General features: G+C 39.6%; 1 protein-coding gene and 1 long non-coding RNA gene across 8 annotated transcripts in view; one reads left to right on the top strand and one right to left on the bottom strand.

The window, feature by feature from the left end:
- The window catches only part of plecb (plectin b), a 157,909-nt gene that overhangs the window by 92,145 nt on the left and 49,034 nt on the right, over nt 1-16,730 (bottom strand). The gene's annotated exons all lie outside the window — the stretch shown is intronic.
- LOC119263063 lies at nt 5,382-16,729 on the top strand. Its single transcript, XR_005130075.1, has 2 exons — nt 5,382-5,593; nt 16,627-16,729. It is a non-coding gene; the product is annotated as an uncharacterized LOC119263063 (long non-coding RNA).

The following is a 16,730-nucleotide window of genomic DNA, read 5'->3' as shown; positions in this document are numbered from 1 at the left end:
AAAAATTCACCACAATTCAAAAGTGGAGATCAAATCTCAAGGCAGATAAAACTAAAGTAAATAATTTCAGTATACTATTTATCTTTTAATACATTATATTTACTTATATTTATAAATATATTTGAATATTATTATTATTATTTAATATTATTTATAATTATTTAAATATTGAATAAGACATCTAAAAATATGAATAGTTTTGGCAAATGACCACTTGTGTAGTATTTAAATCCACATTTTATAAACTAGTAATCACTTGCCAAATTAACCATTTGCAGTAAAAAGGGATTAAGCTAATACTGATCTGCCCTGCCAGACATACGTGGATAAGTAAAAATGGAAAAGTTATTTGAAGTATGTTATTAGGAGAATCTACAAGCTTTGCTGGATGTTTGAAATAAACAATACATTCAATACTTGTAGTCCGTCTTGTAGGAGGTTTATATATCTCATGACTTTTACTTTGAGTATACACTCAGAAAACAGAGAATGTAAAAAGAGTCAGAGACACTGCACATTTCTATTGTAATTTGGCACACACCACACACATCACTGTCAATGGAACTTAACAGGACATCATATTTTTGTCCATATCATATAGCTCAAGTATCTATTTATTGTAGCCTATTCTCTAGTTACTGGACACATAACAGCTGAGAGAAAATCGTTCTAAATAAAGCTGCAAGGTTGGACAAAACCAGAGCAGAACTTTTCATACTATAAATTATTGCCACTCACTGTAAATGCAGGCAGCTGTATGAGAACACACTGATGTGCTATACAGTGCAGAGACATACTGCCTTCTGTCTAAACATCTCACATAAATATAGCTAGTGGAAAATAATCAATAGCACTGCAAATGGATGTCCTATATCTAAGAAGACAGCTGTACAAGGGACATAAATTATCCCTACTGGCTACGTAAGATGAGGATGAATCAGAGACATGCACCACCAACAGCAGCTGGCAATGACTGACCAATAGCATGATTATCCTTTGGAACTAAAGGTGTTTGAAGCTCTTGATCCAAAAGATTCAGAGTGTGGGTGATTGTCTATTCATGCATAAGTGCTGTTGAATGATATCTTCAATGTGGAGGTTGAAGAAAATATGTCCTTGATCTTCTAAACTTGCAGATACTTTGAAGGGAAAAAGCATGTTCTTACAAGACATCCCCACTGGACTTTCCTCGTTTTTAATTTCCACCAAAAAAACAAGCTGAACTAATGTCTGTTGTAATTTAGGTCAGACTAGGCATTGTTTGAAGAAGCAATATGTAAGATGACGCAATGTGTCAAGTTCATACTGCACACTCCAAACAAATAGGGAGCATCATATCACCAAAAAGTGGTGGTGTCCACCCCATCATAAGAAACAAGGGAATGCACAGTCCCTCCTCTGCCATTTACTCCTCCTCTTCTTTAAGAGTCTAGAAGAAAAGCTGTGAGTTGAGGATCAAACTCACCCCTTTGGTGAAAAGCAACACTAATATCTTTTTTCTATTTATGTCACTTCTTTTTTTTGCTGCTGAATGTGGTTTCTTGCCTGGTGTGGGTGGCCGGTGGTGATAATGGTCACTTGCCAAGAGCTTCAGATATCGCTGCATTTATTGTTCCTTTTTTTGGCTTTATTGGCTTATCCTTATACCTGTCTTTAATAGTCTAACCAGGGGATGTTCCCTCAAAGTGACTGAAAAGAGATTAGAGCACACCTTCATCCTCTCATGTTGGACTCATGGACGATTTTATAATATAACAGCAAAGCTCAGTACAATTAAGACATTTTTAACACTTGACTAATTTAAACCAAAATTGAATCTTGACCTCAAAATTAAAAATTGTCTTGAGCTTGTATCGTTACAGCCCAATAGTTCACAATCACTGTGTAGATAGTCCTCTTCTATGTTGTTTTAAATAATTATAAGGAAGCTGTAAGAAATGTAGATGTGTCCAGATTCTAAAAGCTGTACAACATCAAGAATTAAAACCTTGAATATCGGAATGCCTTGTATTTCAAAAGTGGTTATCAAATCTCAAGGCAGATAATAATTTTATCATAAATATACCTCTTACCATGTAGCCAGCGTCTGGAAAAGTTGTATGCAAACGTTTAGGTGGCCCTGATCAAATCACAATTTGTAATCTCAGCAAATAAACAGCCATATATAAGTTTGTTCCCTGTAGAGCACATGTACTTATTTTCACTTCAAAAATCAACAAAATATGTATCATTTGACCGAGATGTTCAAACTTTTGCATGTGACTGTATAATAACACTATATTCAGTTAATAACTTCTTAATTGTCTCCAAAATATGCAAATATTGAAATATAGAATGTTAAAACACATTTTGATATCTAGTTCATAATATATAAATCCTTGCTGTATAAGTTATTATTTTATAAAAAAGAAAAATGATCAAAATGAAAAGTAACTCCAAACATTTGAACAGTGGATTGTAATTTGTCATGTTAACTGGAAAACAAGCAGAGGAATTTGTAGCCACACTCATAGAGCTGGCTGGGTGAGCAGACAGACTGCTGGGTTAGTGAATGCTGGATGCCAGCGCAAGCATTGTGGAACTTCTGACTGGCCGCAGGAGATGAAAACAGACTACGCTTCAGCAGGAGACCACTGGGGAAAATATTCCCACCATCCACCACTGCTCACAAACAACAGTGTCAGACACATGCAGACACACACACACACACACACACACACACACACACACACACACACACACACACTCCAGACACAGCTTTTACAGAACAATACAGGAGACTCAAGCTCTGCCCTGAATAGCACAGCACAGACTGGTAAACACTGCAGTACACAAAGCATGGACAGACACACTTCTTGCCACTATGTGCCAGAGGGGTAGGGGCAGGGGGAATTTCAACTGGGATCTGGCACTGACAGCAAACACTGACAGCAAGTGTTTGAGACTTTTTCCCACTCAGTGCAGCACTGAAGGCCTTTTAATGAGAGGAAAGATCCAAAGGGCCTGAGCATGAAAAGACGCTACTCATTCAGTGCTGCTGAAGACACGCACAGCTCTAGCTCTGCATGCAAGAAGTGCAAGAAAGCTCAGCCCCCGCTGTCCAACACTGTTCGGGCCATGACTTATTGTTATTTACAACAAACGCTGCTTTCTTCTGAACGTGAACTGAAAAAAATTTAAAAATGGAGAAGATCTTGATGCACAGTAGGCCTTAATGCTTCTTGCTGCTAATTCAATCATGAAGGTATCTGCATGTGTGTCTACACGTGTTATTTCAGGCATCTGCTTGCTTACATATGTATCAGCAACTGACCGTTTGAAACATTATGACTGACCAATCACCATCACAAGCTAAGACATGTTGGAAAGGTGTTGCTGTGGAATATATATTGCCTGACATATGTTATCCTGATCACCTGGTGCTGATTTATTTCATTCTTGAAGCCCAAACCTTTTGACTGAAGACTAACTCACAGCTCAATGTCAAAACTAGTAACAGGCATGGTGTTCAGTTTTAAATATTGTTAAAGAAGAAATGTTCCCTCTACTCATCTTATTTGTTGATAGTTTGATAAATCAGTCCGATTGAACAGAACTGTGCAGTGCTCACATTCCCAATCCAGAACGCTTTGTGAATAAATATATATAAATATTCTTTACATTGTTTCACTAAAATTTGATGAAAAACCTCATCTAATAACCTCTTCTTCAGTATTTAACACTGTTCTGATTTGCTTCAGTGTTAATAGGCATTAGCACTAGTTGCTAAAATCTCTACCATACTAGACATGAAAAACCTCTTAAAGTAGTTACTAAACAAATAAAGTACTAAACAAATTCTGATTTGCTTAATCTGAAAATGGTTTCCAGACTTTTTTATTCTTTGCTTTAAATGATCTTACATGCATATTTTGCCAGTTCTTAAACATGTCTGTATGCCCAGCTTATTTTTGCATGTAAGTTGTTTTAAACGTACACATCTGTGCACTTCTAAATGTTCCTATATAACTGAAGCCTAATAAATTCAAATGATCCAAAAAACAAAAAATCTTTTTGGCCAAAATAATGCAGGACAATCTCCAGTCATGCTACATCAATGGTTCTCCAATAATTTGTTAATTATGTTACAATTCACTCTGCAATAGTGATATGTCAGTCTGTATGTGTCAGTCTGTAATATGGTACATTGTGCGGTCCTACTGGCAGGTTCTAGTTGAGTTCACACTAGTGTCTAGAAAATGCTGATCAAAAAAACATTACCCAGGAAATATACACACTACAGCAAAGGCAGACAATATGGCAAAAATATGTCACAATTCTTCACATAGCACAATCTGACGCTACATTTATTTTGATATTTGATAAGCAGGAACAGTCAAAAAAGAAACTAGTAGCGCCACATTTATAAAACATGATTTTAATTCAGCATTTCCCATACTGCAGTGCACTAATTATGCTCTTTTGTAATGAATCATGCAGTTGGTCAGGAATCAAACAGGTAGCTTTCCTATCCAAACACGAGAAGCGAGGTGTGAAAGGTATAACACTAGTGGGAAAATGCCTGGGCGTTGATGTGAATCCCAGACAGAACATCATCAGAATGGACTGCAGCCCTGAAAAAGACACTTAACCCCAAAGTTTTCTATGATTGCTGCTGTTTGACATCCCTGTCTCCTCAAGCACCACGCACATGCATGATCAAGGGCGCCTTGATTAAGCCGTTTAAAAACAGGGGGCAGTTGTGGGCTGGATAGGGAACAAGCCCTGCGACTGGAAGGTTACTGGTTCGATCCCCTCAGCTGACAGTCCATGACTGAAGTGCCCATGAGCAAGGTACCTAACCCCCAATTGCTCCTCGGGCGCTGTGAATAGGGCTGCCCACTGCTCCGGGCAAGTGTGCTCACTGCCCCGTAGTGTGTGTGTTCACTAGCGTGCATGTATGTGGGTGTTTCACTGCACTGATGGGTTAAATGCAGAGGTCTAATTTCATAGTGTGCAAACACAGTGAGAAATGGTTGTAAATGCTATTCTATTCTATTCTATGCTATTCTATTCTAACATCACATAAAATATTTAAAATACTCCCATCCACCTGTGCTGAAACAATGTGTCTGACAATCAGTAAATGATGTAACAGAGCTTTAATCCGACACGACACTGTATTTAGCACAGACAGCGCACTGATCCTGCCTTTCTCTCCTCATCCCTTCTGGCAAAGGCACACACATAGACACCTGGTGTGTATTAGCGGCCCAAGCTCCCTGGAACACAACTCAATGTCTTACACCTGTTTTCTTTCTGCCTTTTGTTAACTCTGCTCTGGTCTCTCCCGCCGCTCTGATACTTTTGTTGTCTCAAATGCAATAATCTCTTACCTTTGTCCGAGTAGTAGGAGTCCAGCATTCTGAGCAGTCAAGTGATTCCTGCTACTTCTACTACTGCTGAACTCTCTCTCTGTCTTTTGCTCTCTCTCTCTCTCTCTCTCTCTCTCTCTCTTTCTCTTTTCTCTGTGGATCCCACTCTCTTGTATTTCGTCTCTTTCTCTACCACGTCATGACTGCGCTACAAACTGAGACTCCCCCCTCCTATTCAGGTTAGCATGGCCCTTCCCACAACCTTAGTGAGTTTGTGTGTGTGTGTGTGTGTGTGTGTGTGTGTGTGTGTGTGTGTGTGTGTGTGTGTGTGTGTTTCTGGTGCACATCATATAAGAAGTATAAAGTATATGTTCAAAGATACTTAGTTGAAAGCCAAGGTGTGCAAACTTTTTGTCTTGCTGGGCCTAAAGTGTTATATTTGTATTTGGCTAAGGACCAAAAGATGATAAAAGGTTTCAAATCAAGTTTTCAAACAAATGTTTTAATAACAGTTCATTATAATTTGTTACAAAAATACTCCAAAAAGATCATTTTAAAAGGAAAGGGTGAAATGTTGAATGTTGCATGGGTGTAGGAGCAATACACTAAGCCATAAAGTAAATGATTAACCACATCATAAGTATCTTGCCTCTATCAGCACATGGATAAACAGTTTTGACATAGATACCACAATGCAGGCTCTGAGTTAAGTTCAATCTTAAATGGACTTTCTAATTTCGAAAAAGCTTTGAATGTATTGGCACCATTTAAAAACCAATTAAACTTGAAAATACACTGTCTTGTCTGCTTATTCGATACACCTAGCTTGTACCTTCACTCACTGGCTATTGTGTCAGGTGCACTTGCCATTTAGGTGACCTTCATAGGTTTACAATTACTGGCTATAGTGTATCTGTTACTGCACAAATGATCAAATCCCCTCTGCACAGTCCATCAATGGGAAAATACAATGCTTGGTTCATCATATCATTTGGGTGGTGGATCATCTCAGCACTGCAGTGACACTGACATGGTAGTGATATGTTAGGGTGTGTTGCGCTGGTTTGAGTGTATCAGACACAGCAGTGTTACTGGAGTTTTTAATCAGTGTCTTCACTAACTGGTTGTTTTATTACTGGTTGTTGTCCAGTTTCTGACCACATGGGCGCTACTGGCTGCATGTTTTGGTTGGGATGTATTTGACTACCCATGGCAGGGGGTCCAAGAGAGCATGCTTGGTCTTGCTTTCTCTGGGTGGGTAGGATGGGCCTCTCCCTCTCTCACTCCTCCATCATCCATGATACTACCTAGGGATGCACCGATACTGATGCTGGGTATCGGGTATCATCTCATCAAATACCGTGCTCATTTAATCATACTTGTTTTCATTAAAATGCACTGAAACCAACATCTGATACCAAGTGATACCATGTGACATAAGCCTAGTGAACGCTCCATGGATACAAAGTTTCCTATCACTTTAAACATTCTGTCTTGGCATAATTCCACAAGAAATATGCTGTATAATTTTAACTTTTAAACACACAAGCACAATCACAACCCGATACAAGAGACATGTCAGCTAGCAAAATGGAGGCAAAAAAGTCAACATTTGCTACGAAAGTGTGTATATGCTGACTTTACTCTGTTTAACTAAACAGAATTGCAAAAGTATAAATGTGTTGACACACCTTAGCAGTAGTTCATACGCCTCAGAGGAAACGACTGCTGGGCTTCACCTTAAAAGAAGCTAGTGGGCAGGGGAGAATGATTCGCTACCCTACTGAAGTCTAGTCAGTCATGGTCCTTTTCTATTGATGGACATTGTAGAAGGTAGAAGAATTCTGCAGCAACAGATTAACTCTAAACCTTGACTGTACCTATATGTACCTAATAAAATAGCCAGTGAGTGTAGATACAATGTACCTAATAAAATTGGCCGCTCAATGTAACTTGTTCTATGTTCTAAATGTTCTAAAGCATAAACGCATAGACAATGTTTTGATGAAAATAACTGCTTTAGAGTCTTACAGAACTGTCCTATCCCGTCATTGGTCAAAATAATGCGAGTTTCATTTTTTTTTCTTAAACAAAGCTAATACAGAAAGAGCAATTAAAGTTTCAGGTTTCCTCAGGCTGATGCCTAGTGTACTACTGCATTCCTTCAATCTTAGAGCAAGCCAAGTTGTGATGTTCCCTCTGGTGTTCTAAAATCACAGTGTTTGTCTATAAGACTGCTTAAGTAAGGCCTGTCAGTCAACAAGGCCAAGGCTTTTTTTTAAGGCAACAGAGAAATGAAGTGTAGACAACATCATCTAAAAAAATAAACAGTGATTATTCTATTTAAGAAGCAACAGAATGGTGAGATTAGTTATATTTTGAAAGCACCCATAAGCCCTGTGTTTATATTCTCAGGCTGTGTGGGACTTTACTGCACAATATACTGCTGAACAAATTATATGATTTGCAAACAGAGAGACATAAAGATTGCACAGTTCACGAGTAGGGGATGTTTCTGTTGCTTTCCCTTATCTACCACTTAAAATTAAATGGTGACATGAATCTAAAGTACAGTCTGCAGATTTAATCACCCAGCATATATGTCTGTATTAGTTCAATTTTTTGACACATTTGCTGCCAGATATTAGCAGTAAAATTTATTTTATCTATTTACATTTTTAACATAGATTATATTAATTTGTCCAATTACTTTTGAAATATGTACAAACAACCTATGAGTCCTCATCCAATACAGATAGAAACGGTCAAATTAAAGCTGAATTTCTGTATTTTAATTTCATGTTCATTGTTTTATTTCAAATCCAGAGTATCATCCAATGTTAACTTCCACACGAAATACACAAGCCTGCTGAACTGAATGAGAATTGTGTGAATGAGTATAATATTTTGCATGTGTGTAGGTACGTATGCATGGAGGGATGGTACAAAACGCAAATGAGCACTGGACTTCCTGAATGTAAAGAATAGCAGGGTGTAACCTTCTTCAGCTTAAATGATTACAAAACATAAATAGGAAGGATGGCTTTTTTAAACTTTAGGGAAAACCTTTGAGTAAGCCCCTCTCTGCTCTATTAGCACACATCCTCTTAAGCTGGAGAACGGGACTGGAAAGACAGAGAGACAGGAGCTCTCTCATCCACTACAGAGCAACAAACAATAGCAGGCAATAGGCCTCCAGCCAAAACCTGTTCTCTCTCACTGTTGTACACCACACTAATGTCTGAAAATTACACACCTGGCCTATATATGGAACCGCTCCCTATTACAGAAACTGCATAAAATAGTGTGCCAGCCATTTTCTACTATTGTGCATATTGTCAATGATAAATTTTGGTCGCTCCATAGCAGTTCTCTGACCTATCTATGCTCTGCCCACTAATGCTTTCTTTTGTAGCAACTGTAGCAAGCTTAGTCTTGTGAGGTCGTATGTTATCTGGTGGCAAGAATGTCTGGAGAAAACCATGAGAAATTTTGGGCTAAATGTGGATGGGAATGTAGACTTTTTAGGATGGGAACAAACAAAGTGCTAAATTTCCAATCCACTACTTTGTGAAGGTAGAGCTCAAAGTTCTGTACCTGTACAGAAGCAGTAGCAATATCTTTCAATATAATGAGACACTGTAGTGCAAATTTAGAATGTTATTGACTTCAAATGATATTTCTTTTGTATCCGTGTAAAAGCTTAAATTGTTACAATAGGTTGGATGTAGATTTTGTCACATACTGTTATTAATCTAACAAAACAACTTTCAACAAAGATCAAAGCAACTTAGGAGCCACAATACTTTATATATCCATTTTACCATCTTGGCTGTACATATTCCTCAGCATGTGTTATTGTAGTAGTGCAGGCTTGTCATGATTGGCCCCTCAGAGTCCTCCATGTGCTTTTGTTTTGGTTTTGGTCTTGTCTATGTGCTTTTGTTTTGCTTCCTTCCTAGTCCTGCCCCCTTGTTTTCAGACCCTGCCCTTAATTGTTTTCACCTGTTACCCTTTTGTTAACCACCTGTGTCTTGTTACCTGTCCCTGTATTTAAGCCCTGTGTTTTTCTTAGTCTCTCGCTGGTCTTTGTTTGAATTGTTTGATTTGCTTGATGTTTGGATTGTTTGATTTGTTTGGTATTTGTTATTCTGGCCTCCACTGTTTGTTTGTTCTTGTGTTCCTTTGCATCATGTCTGTCCCTCCTTTTCTATGTGTTGGCTCTGTGACCCTGGACTGTTTTGACCCCAAGTTTGGGTTTGCCCATAATAAATCTTGCTTCTCTTCGCACATGCGTCCACCTCATCATCGCTCCCCAACATTACAAAAAGACCAGCCGATCAAGGATGCAGTGAGAAAGCTAGACTCTGGTATGTGGTTGTTCTGTTGGGACGAAACTCCGGCTGTTTCAACACAGTCTGAGTTACACATGTCTTGACGGCACCAAGTCGGGGACAGCAAATTCTCTGGCACTTTTTCCCATAAAAAGACAAAGGACAATCCTGTCTTGTATTATGACGATGAGAGCTCAGGTGAGTGCCTAGGGTCCACCAGTCTTGAGCTATGCTGCAGGGAGGAGCAAATCTGCGACACGCCTGATCCCGTGGCCGCACCCTGCGGCACGCCTAATCCCATGGCCGCTACCCGTGGCACACCTGTTCCTGTAGTCGCTACCCGCGGCACGCCTGTTCCTATGGCTGCACCCCATGGCACGCTCGCCTCCGGACCCGCTGCCTGTCGCCGCGCCTCCGGACCCGCCACCTGCCTCCGAGGACGTCGCTGCAGGCCCACCTGCCTCCAAGGATGTCGCAGCCCCTTTGTTCCCGCCCGTCCCACCCTCGCCTGTGTCTGCTGCTCCCTGTGGGCCTCCTGTTCCGCCTGTGTCTACTGCTCCCCACGGGCCTCCTGTTCCGCCTGTGTCTGCTACTGTGTCCCCAGTTTTTTCTGCTCCTTTGTTTTTGCCCTCCTCTGTTCCTGGTGTGGTTTTGTTCCCTGCTGCTTCCCAGTCCTGCCCCCTTGTTTCCAGGACCCTGCCCTTGACTGTTTTCACCTGTTACCCTCTTGTTAACCACCTGTGTCTCATTACCTGTCCCTGTATTTAAGCCCTGTGTTTTCCTTAGTCTCTCGCTCTTTGTTTGAATTGCTTGATGTTTGGATTGTTTGATTTGTTTGGTATTTGTTATTCTGGCCTCTGTTCTTTGTTGTTCCTGTGTTCCTTTGCGTCATGTCCGTCCCTCCTTTTCTCCATGTTGGCTCTGTGACCCTGGACTGTTTCGATCCCTAGTTTGGATTTGCCCATAATAAATCTCGCTTCTCTTCGCACATGCATCCACCTCATCATCGCTCCGCAATGTTACAAGGCTAAAATACATGATATTAATGAAAACTCAATTCGCAGCTTTTCTTACCTCTTCTTGCTCTAATTTTCCTATTCCACCTTGAATGGTGCCTGGGGCACCAGAATGTAACTTCTGCACCATTTAAAGTCAAACAAGAAAATTAGAACAAGAAGCTGGCAAATGAGAAGCTCATTTCAGCCTCGTGACTTTTTAGTGTTTGATAGTTTCTCGTTGCAGATTAAATGTATCAGGAATGCAAATAAGCATATTCGTCTCACTATTATTGATGTTCATCTAAAAACCTCTCTCTTTGCTTTTTCGTTAGCTGCTAGCTTAGTGAGTTGTCTGCATTGGTATGTTGGCCAGCAGTCTGCAAGCCAATTCTCAGGGTTAAAAGGTGAATTAGCAGTTATATATTAACTCTAGCAATTAAGACCATTTACTGTAAAAATTGTGTTAGAACAATCAGCAGAGCTTTATTTTACTGGAAAGGGTGATTATTTCATTTTTACCTAAAAATCTAATTCTGCTGTGGAGTCAAAACAGGGCAGGAGAGCCCCATGTTGCCAACCCCCTGAGATAACGTTCACATGATAGCAAATTTGTTGGTGTGGTTTAAAGCTTGTCCAACTTAGCAACAAAAGAACGCATCCCTGAGCAAAACACAGATAGCTCAGCTACTCCAAACTGAGAGTCATTGCAATTCATTTGGCTGCCAAATGTAAAAAGGCAGTGTTATATGACTTGGTCTTAAACAATATCAATTTCTGATATTATATAGAAATAGTTGCACAACAGGTGATTTAGGGTGGGCAGTTGCTCAGTGTTTTACTCAAAAGGAGCAAAACATGGTGTGTCAAGGTTTAAATAAAAACAAAAGAAAACATTGGCCTCTGACTTTAACAGAGGCTGGCTTTTCATCTAGAATGAACAGATTCTATACAAGCAAACACAATTTCCGGAACCTTAAAAACTCCCCCACTGTGTCCTTTCCTGTCTTTGTTTGAAACGTCTCCAGACTGAGCCAACATGCTCACACACAGCCTACAAACAGTGTTCACACACGCAGGTTTTCTGTGTTTCCACATTTAAAGAGTTTTGCCACATGCCATAATGCTGCTCTTAATACTGATGAACAGTGTGAAGGTTCTAACAGAGCAGCAGAGGGCAGTGCAGACATTTATCATAAGAAAACAACTAGGGACAGTTTAACACACTCTCCAGGTACTGGATACTGCATGAACACTGGACTCAACTCAGTCACCTGACCATATTGAAGACCTTTAACAAACTCGTTATTTAGAGAAATAAGTGTAGAATAGTGTAGAATCTCCTTTTCTCTTGTATTCTTGTTAGTGTATTTTGGTACATTTTTAAATACAGTAGTTTTTAATATGAGCTGTCTATGTTATAAGATCACAATAACACAGCTTATGATTTTTTTTACTTTATATTTCATGTCAATTTCTATTTCTGCCCTAAAGTTTTGATTTTAAAATGGAGATATTAAAAACAGTTTCTGATTCTGTGAAAACATGGAGAGAGAATGTTCTCACAGTTGTGGGTATAATATTGTAATAGGGTATAATTGTAATGAAGAGGTTTTAAATGGTGGTGTGGCCACAAGTGTAACACTGTGCACCAAAAGTAGCAGCAAGAAATGTGAGATACCAGGAAACTAGGCCAAAACTCACAGAGAAAGAACAGAGGAGTCCTAGAGGAGATGCCAGGCTGCTGGCCCATTCAGATACTGGCAGTACCTGCTGTCCTGGGCATGGTTTGCCAACCCAGTAAAAACTAAACACAGGTACATTATCTTAGCCAAAAGGAATGCATCAGCCCATAAACATCTGAAAACACATGGTAAGATTTATTTATCCGTCAGTAGCTGTATGTGATTCTCAACCTCAAAGGCAAAACATCATATTCAACTCAATTACATACCAAGAACTTAATGAGTGTAATAGCAGGAAAATGTGCAATGCAGAGGCTGCAAAACTGGAACTACATGGCGGTGTAGTAGGTCAGCACAAGATATTGCTGTTTGTTAATTGTTATTGTAATAACAGCTTCTGCAAATACTAGTATTTTGCCCATTATGTGCAGCTCTTCTGTGTAGAGATGGAAACTGCTTCCTCAAAGTAATCTGTGAGCAGAGAGAAAGGACATCCGTGTGTGTATGTATTATGCACAGACAATGCAAAGACAAAAACATCTCAATAAACACACACATGTTCAAACAGTAAAATCACACAGCGCACTGTCCTTGACACACGCACTCCACAACTGACGCACTGTTAACAACAATCTCTGCAGCGGAACGGAAAAAAGGGCATGGCACGGGTCCTCCAGGCTCAAGGGGCCAGCGGACAGGAAGACAGGGAATGCAGACCACTTTCCGAAAGGCCACTGGCAGGAAGGTCAGGGAATTCCCTGCTAGGCTAATGATGCTGCTTTCTTCAACTTGTAACTGGGACAAATTCCAAAAAAACACAGACAAGCAAAGAACAGCAACATTTTAAAAATCACAATTATATTCAACGAATGATTCACTCCTGAAATATTTCACTCCTAACACAACAACTCAACAAAAACTTTGTTGCGAGTTGCTAAATGTTACATTTTTGTTCAATGTTAAATTTTACAACCCCATAGTCAATATAGTGGCTTGCTTTAGGCTTCTGTAATGCCTTATATCAACAGTGTGACTCTTGCATACTATTTGAACTGGATTAGTTCTTGAATTTAAGGCCTGGACTGGCAGTAGATTCATATCTTGTACGTGACAACACATCACTATTATTCAACAGGCACAACACAACACAGTAACAAATGGAATAAACTAGACTTCTTACAGTTCTGACTTCAGCAAATTACAGAAGTACTATTACTTCTCAGAGTTAAATCACTTAAACTGCCTCCCCAGGTACAAATAATACAGTTCGAATTTGGCTTAAGTGGCCTTATTTTTCTTCAGACACTTGAACTGCTGCATGGTAGTGCAGCGAGGCTGGAGACAGTTTAACAGCTCATATCTACCAAGAGTTCTTTCATTGTAAAGTATGCATCCTGCACATATGCTCTCCCTACTGACCTGAGAAAGAGGGATCGATCTCCAGCTTGGCTTTACTGGCCAACCCTATGTAACAACTAAACAGTGCTATTTTCAGATGAGCTTCTATTTCAATGCTCTTCTGGACAGGTATTCCCACTGCTCCAAGATATTTGTAGAGTATTCCAGCAAAAGCTTGCAGCACATCCCTGTACAGCACCCAAACATCTATCATAAGCATATGGTGCTAAGCAATGTATCTTTGGAGTAGGTCAGGCAAGCTTTGTATAGCAGTAGATTTCCATCAGGAAGTTCAGACACTCAGACGGAAATCAATCTGCAGTGGAGAGTGTGAGACAAACCCCCTACTGCTTCAGCTCTGCTGGTGATGTCATTAATCTCTGTCCAACAACGTATCAATCCAGCCCTTTACTTTCTGCCCACTTCTCCTCTTATTTCCCAGAACCATGACATGGCAAAAATCCCCATTACTGAGGTAGAGTCCTAGAAAAAGCACTTCTAAATATACCGTCAGAGAAACGGGATCAATGTAGCACTGAGACGTGACTTAATATGTGTGTGCTTATATTAGCACTGAAGTGCCAGTGTTCACAGACTGGTTACTGGAACTGTCTAATAAGTCTAGACTGATAGGCTCACAGACAAACTGACTGGGCCAGACACACCTTCTTTCCTACGCTGTTCTCCATTGAGAACACTCAGGCTTAAGGCAAATCTTACCATCAGAGTGACAGCACCATAAAAAAATCCCTTCACACACAGTGGTGAAGTGACATGTCAGCCACCACGATGGAGACTTTCCATAGCATACAGCAACATAGCTGACCCAAAGTCCTCATGTGTATGAGAGGTGCACACCGCAATCAACACCATAACCATAACAGTTATGACTGCATTAACCTTTCAAAGTCTAGACTTATCACTGGTATATTTAAATGTAATTTTGTAAATGGTCTAGAGTTACACAGTATTATACAGCAATTACTGATTTATAAGTATATTTACATAACCGCAGTTATTTCCATAACTAATTACATTTTTACATAGGATTTACATTCTGTATCAATAGGTGTGAGTCTGCACTTTTGTTTTGAAATCAAAAAATGACAAAAACATTGAAAAAAATCTAAAGAATATTTTTTTCTTTCTTCAGAACAAGACTATGCACAGCAATACCTTTTTATCAAATTCACACCATAATACAATGTTTCTTCTGCTATTTACAAGCACAAATTTAGTATTAATCGAAGGTTCTGAAACTGGATTACTGATAGAATTTCTCTACTTGTTTCAATGAGCTACACATGGGAAGTAATGTAAAAAAAAAATAGCATAGTTTTGTTATCACCAGTGATAACTGACTGCTAAGGGCTCCTGCAGTGGCATTACAGTGAGGTACAGTGAAACTTCTAGTCTAGCAACGTTCTTACTCACATATCAGAGACATGCCTTTAATTCATCACATGCTCAATATCACTCCTACAGAATATTCCCATTCCTCCTCAGTGGAAAGATAATATGGTGAGGACAGAAACTACCATAAGGTAAAGCACAGGCCAGCCAACTAAAATGGAAGCAACGTCTCCTGTACTCTCTGCCTTCATTACTCCAACATTTAGCAGACCTACTGTGTACACAAAAGCTTGTGCTTTATAAAAGAATGGATTGGACAGGCCTGATGAGATGCTCTTTGTTCTCGGTTTTGCAAGGCAAATGTGAGGCTTGGCTGTTTCAGTACATAGACACCAAGCATCATATGTTGACAGGGCAATTTATGGTCATATGACTATATAATTATTACATCAATGCTGAGTTCCAATGCATCCAACACTTTCCATAGCTGAGATTTATCTACAGTAACTGTTCCATTATTACAAAATGTAAGAAGGCATATGCATTCAGGCCTACTAAGGACCCTGAAGACTTTGGTACTCCTTGTTTGCATAATCCATCCATAATACTTTATAAAAATATACAGTATGCTAACATTCTAGTATAATCCCATAAGGGTGCTTGCAAAAATTAGAGTCTTACATCCATGGCACAACAGAAGGCCCAACCTTAGTAGTCATGAGTGTTCACTTGTACACAGAGTTTTGCTTATACACTTTAAATATTTAGCAGACACCCTTATTCAGGGCAACATGGAAGCAGTGCCACAACTAATGACCAGGCAGTAGAATCTGGCCTCCTAAAGACTTAATGATATCTGTACTAATGCAGCTGGACACCTGACTCCTGGGCTGCTGCAACAATGATGTAATGTATCATTATTGTATATTGCAGCACACAGAGAGATACAGCAATAGTGAGTCATGGGTAATTACTTTGTCACTTATCTTAATTAATTCAAGGTAAAATAACACCAGAGCCCTAAGATAGTTAGACACTAGTTACTGGTAGGTGAATGTAATGTTAGGAGTCTAACCCAAAACATCTATTAATGGTGAAGTTTCTTCCTTGACAGGACGTTGAACATTTAGTTTCACAAGATCATGAAATTTTCACAATTCATAATTTCACAATTCTCTGAAATGAGAATTAACATAAAACCCTTTTCATACAGACACATGTACACACATACACAAGCACACAAAATTTCATGTTGTCTGCCAGGACTTCCTGCAAACAATGCCCCAGTCAGACACCCCTCCCCAGTCCAGCTATCCCCTGCTGTGCCAAAAAAACAAACATTCTCCCCTTTTGCATTCTTTCTGAATCTGAACACACATATAATTTCCATGTTCTCCCGTATCACTCTAGCTACAGTGAAAAGGTCACTGCAACATTGAGAAGTTCACCTGACATGAAACCCACTCAAATGAAGGAAAAGCATTATTAACTTTCTGCTGTTCTACAGGTTCCTTCAGAGAGTTTAAGCCAAATCCCAGAAGCAGAAAACAAAGGAGCATCAAAAAGATGAACAGTGGATGCAGAAGCGCAGCAGGTGTACAATGGAGTGTG

Source organism: Pygocentrus nattereri, chromosome 3 (assembly GCF_015220715.1).
Source record: "Pygocentrus nattereri isolate fPygNat1 chromosome 3, fPygNat1.pri, whole genome shotgun sequence".
Lineage (NCBI taxonomy): Eukaryota > Metazoa > Chordata > Actinopteri > Characiformes > Serrasalmidae > Pygocentrus > Pygocentrus nattereri.
The sequence above is the reverse complement of the archived record's forward strand: the minus strand, read 5'-3'. Positions and strand labels throughout refer to the sequence as shown.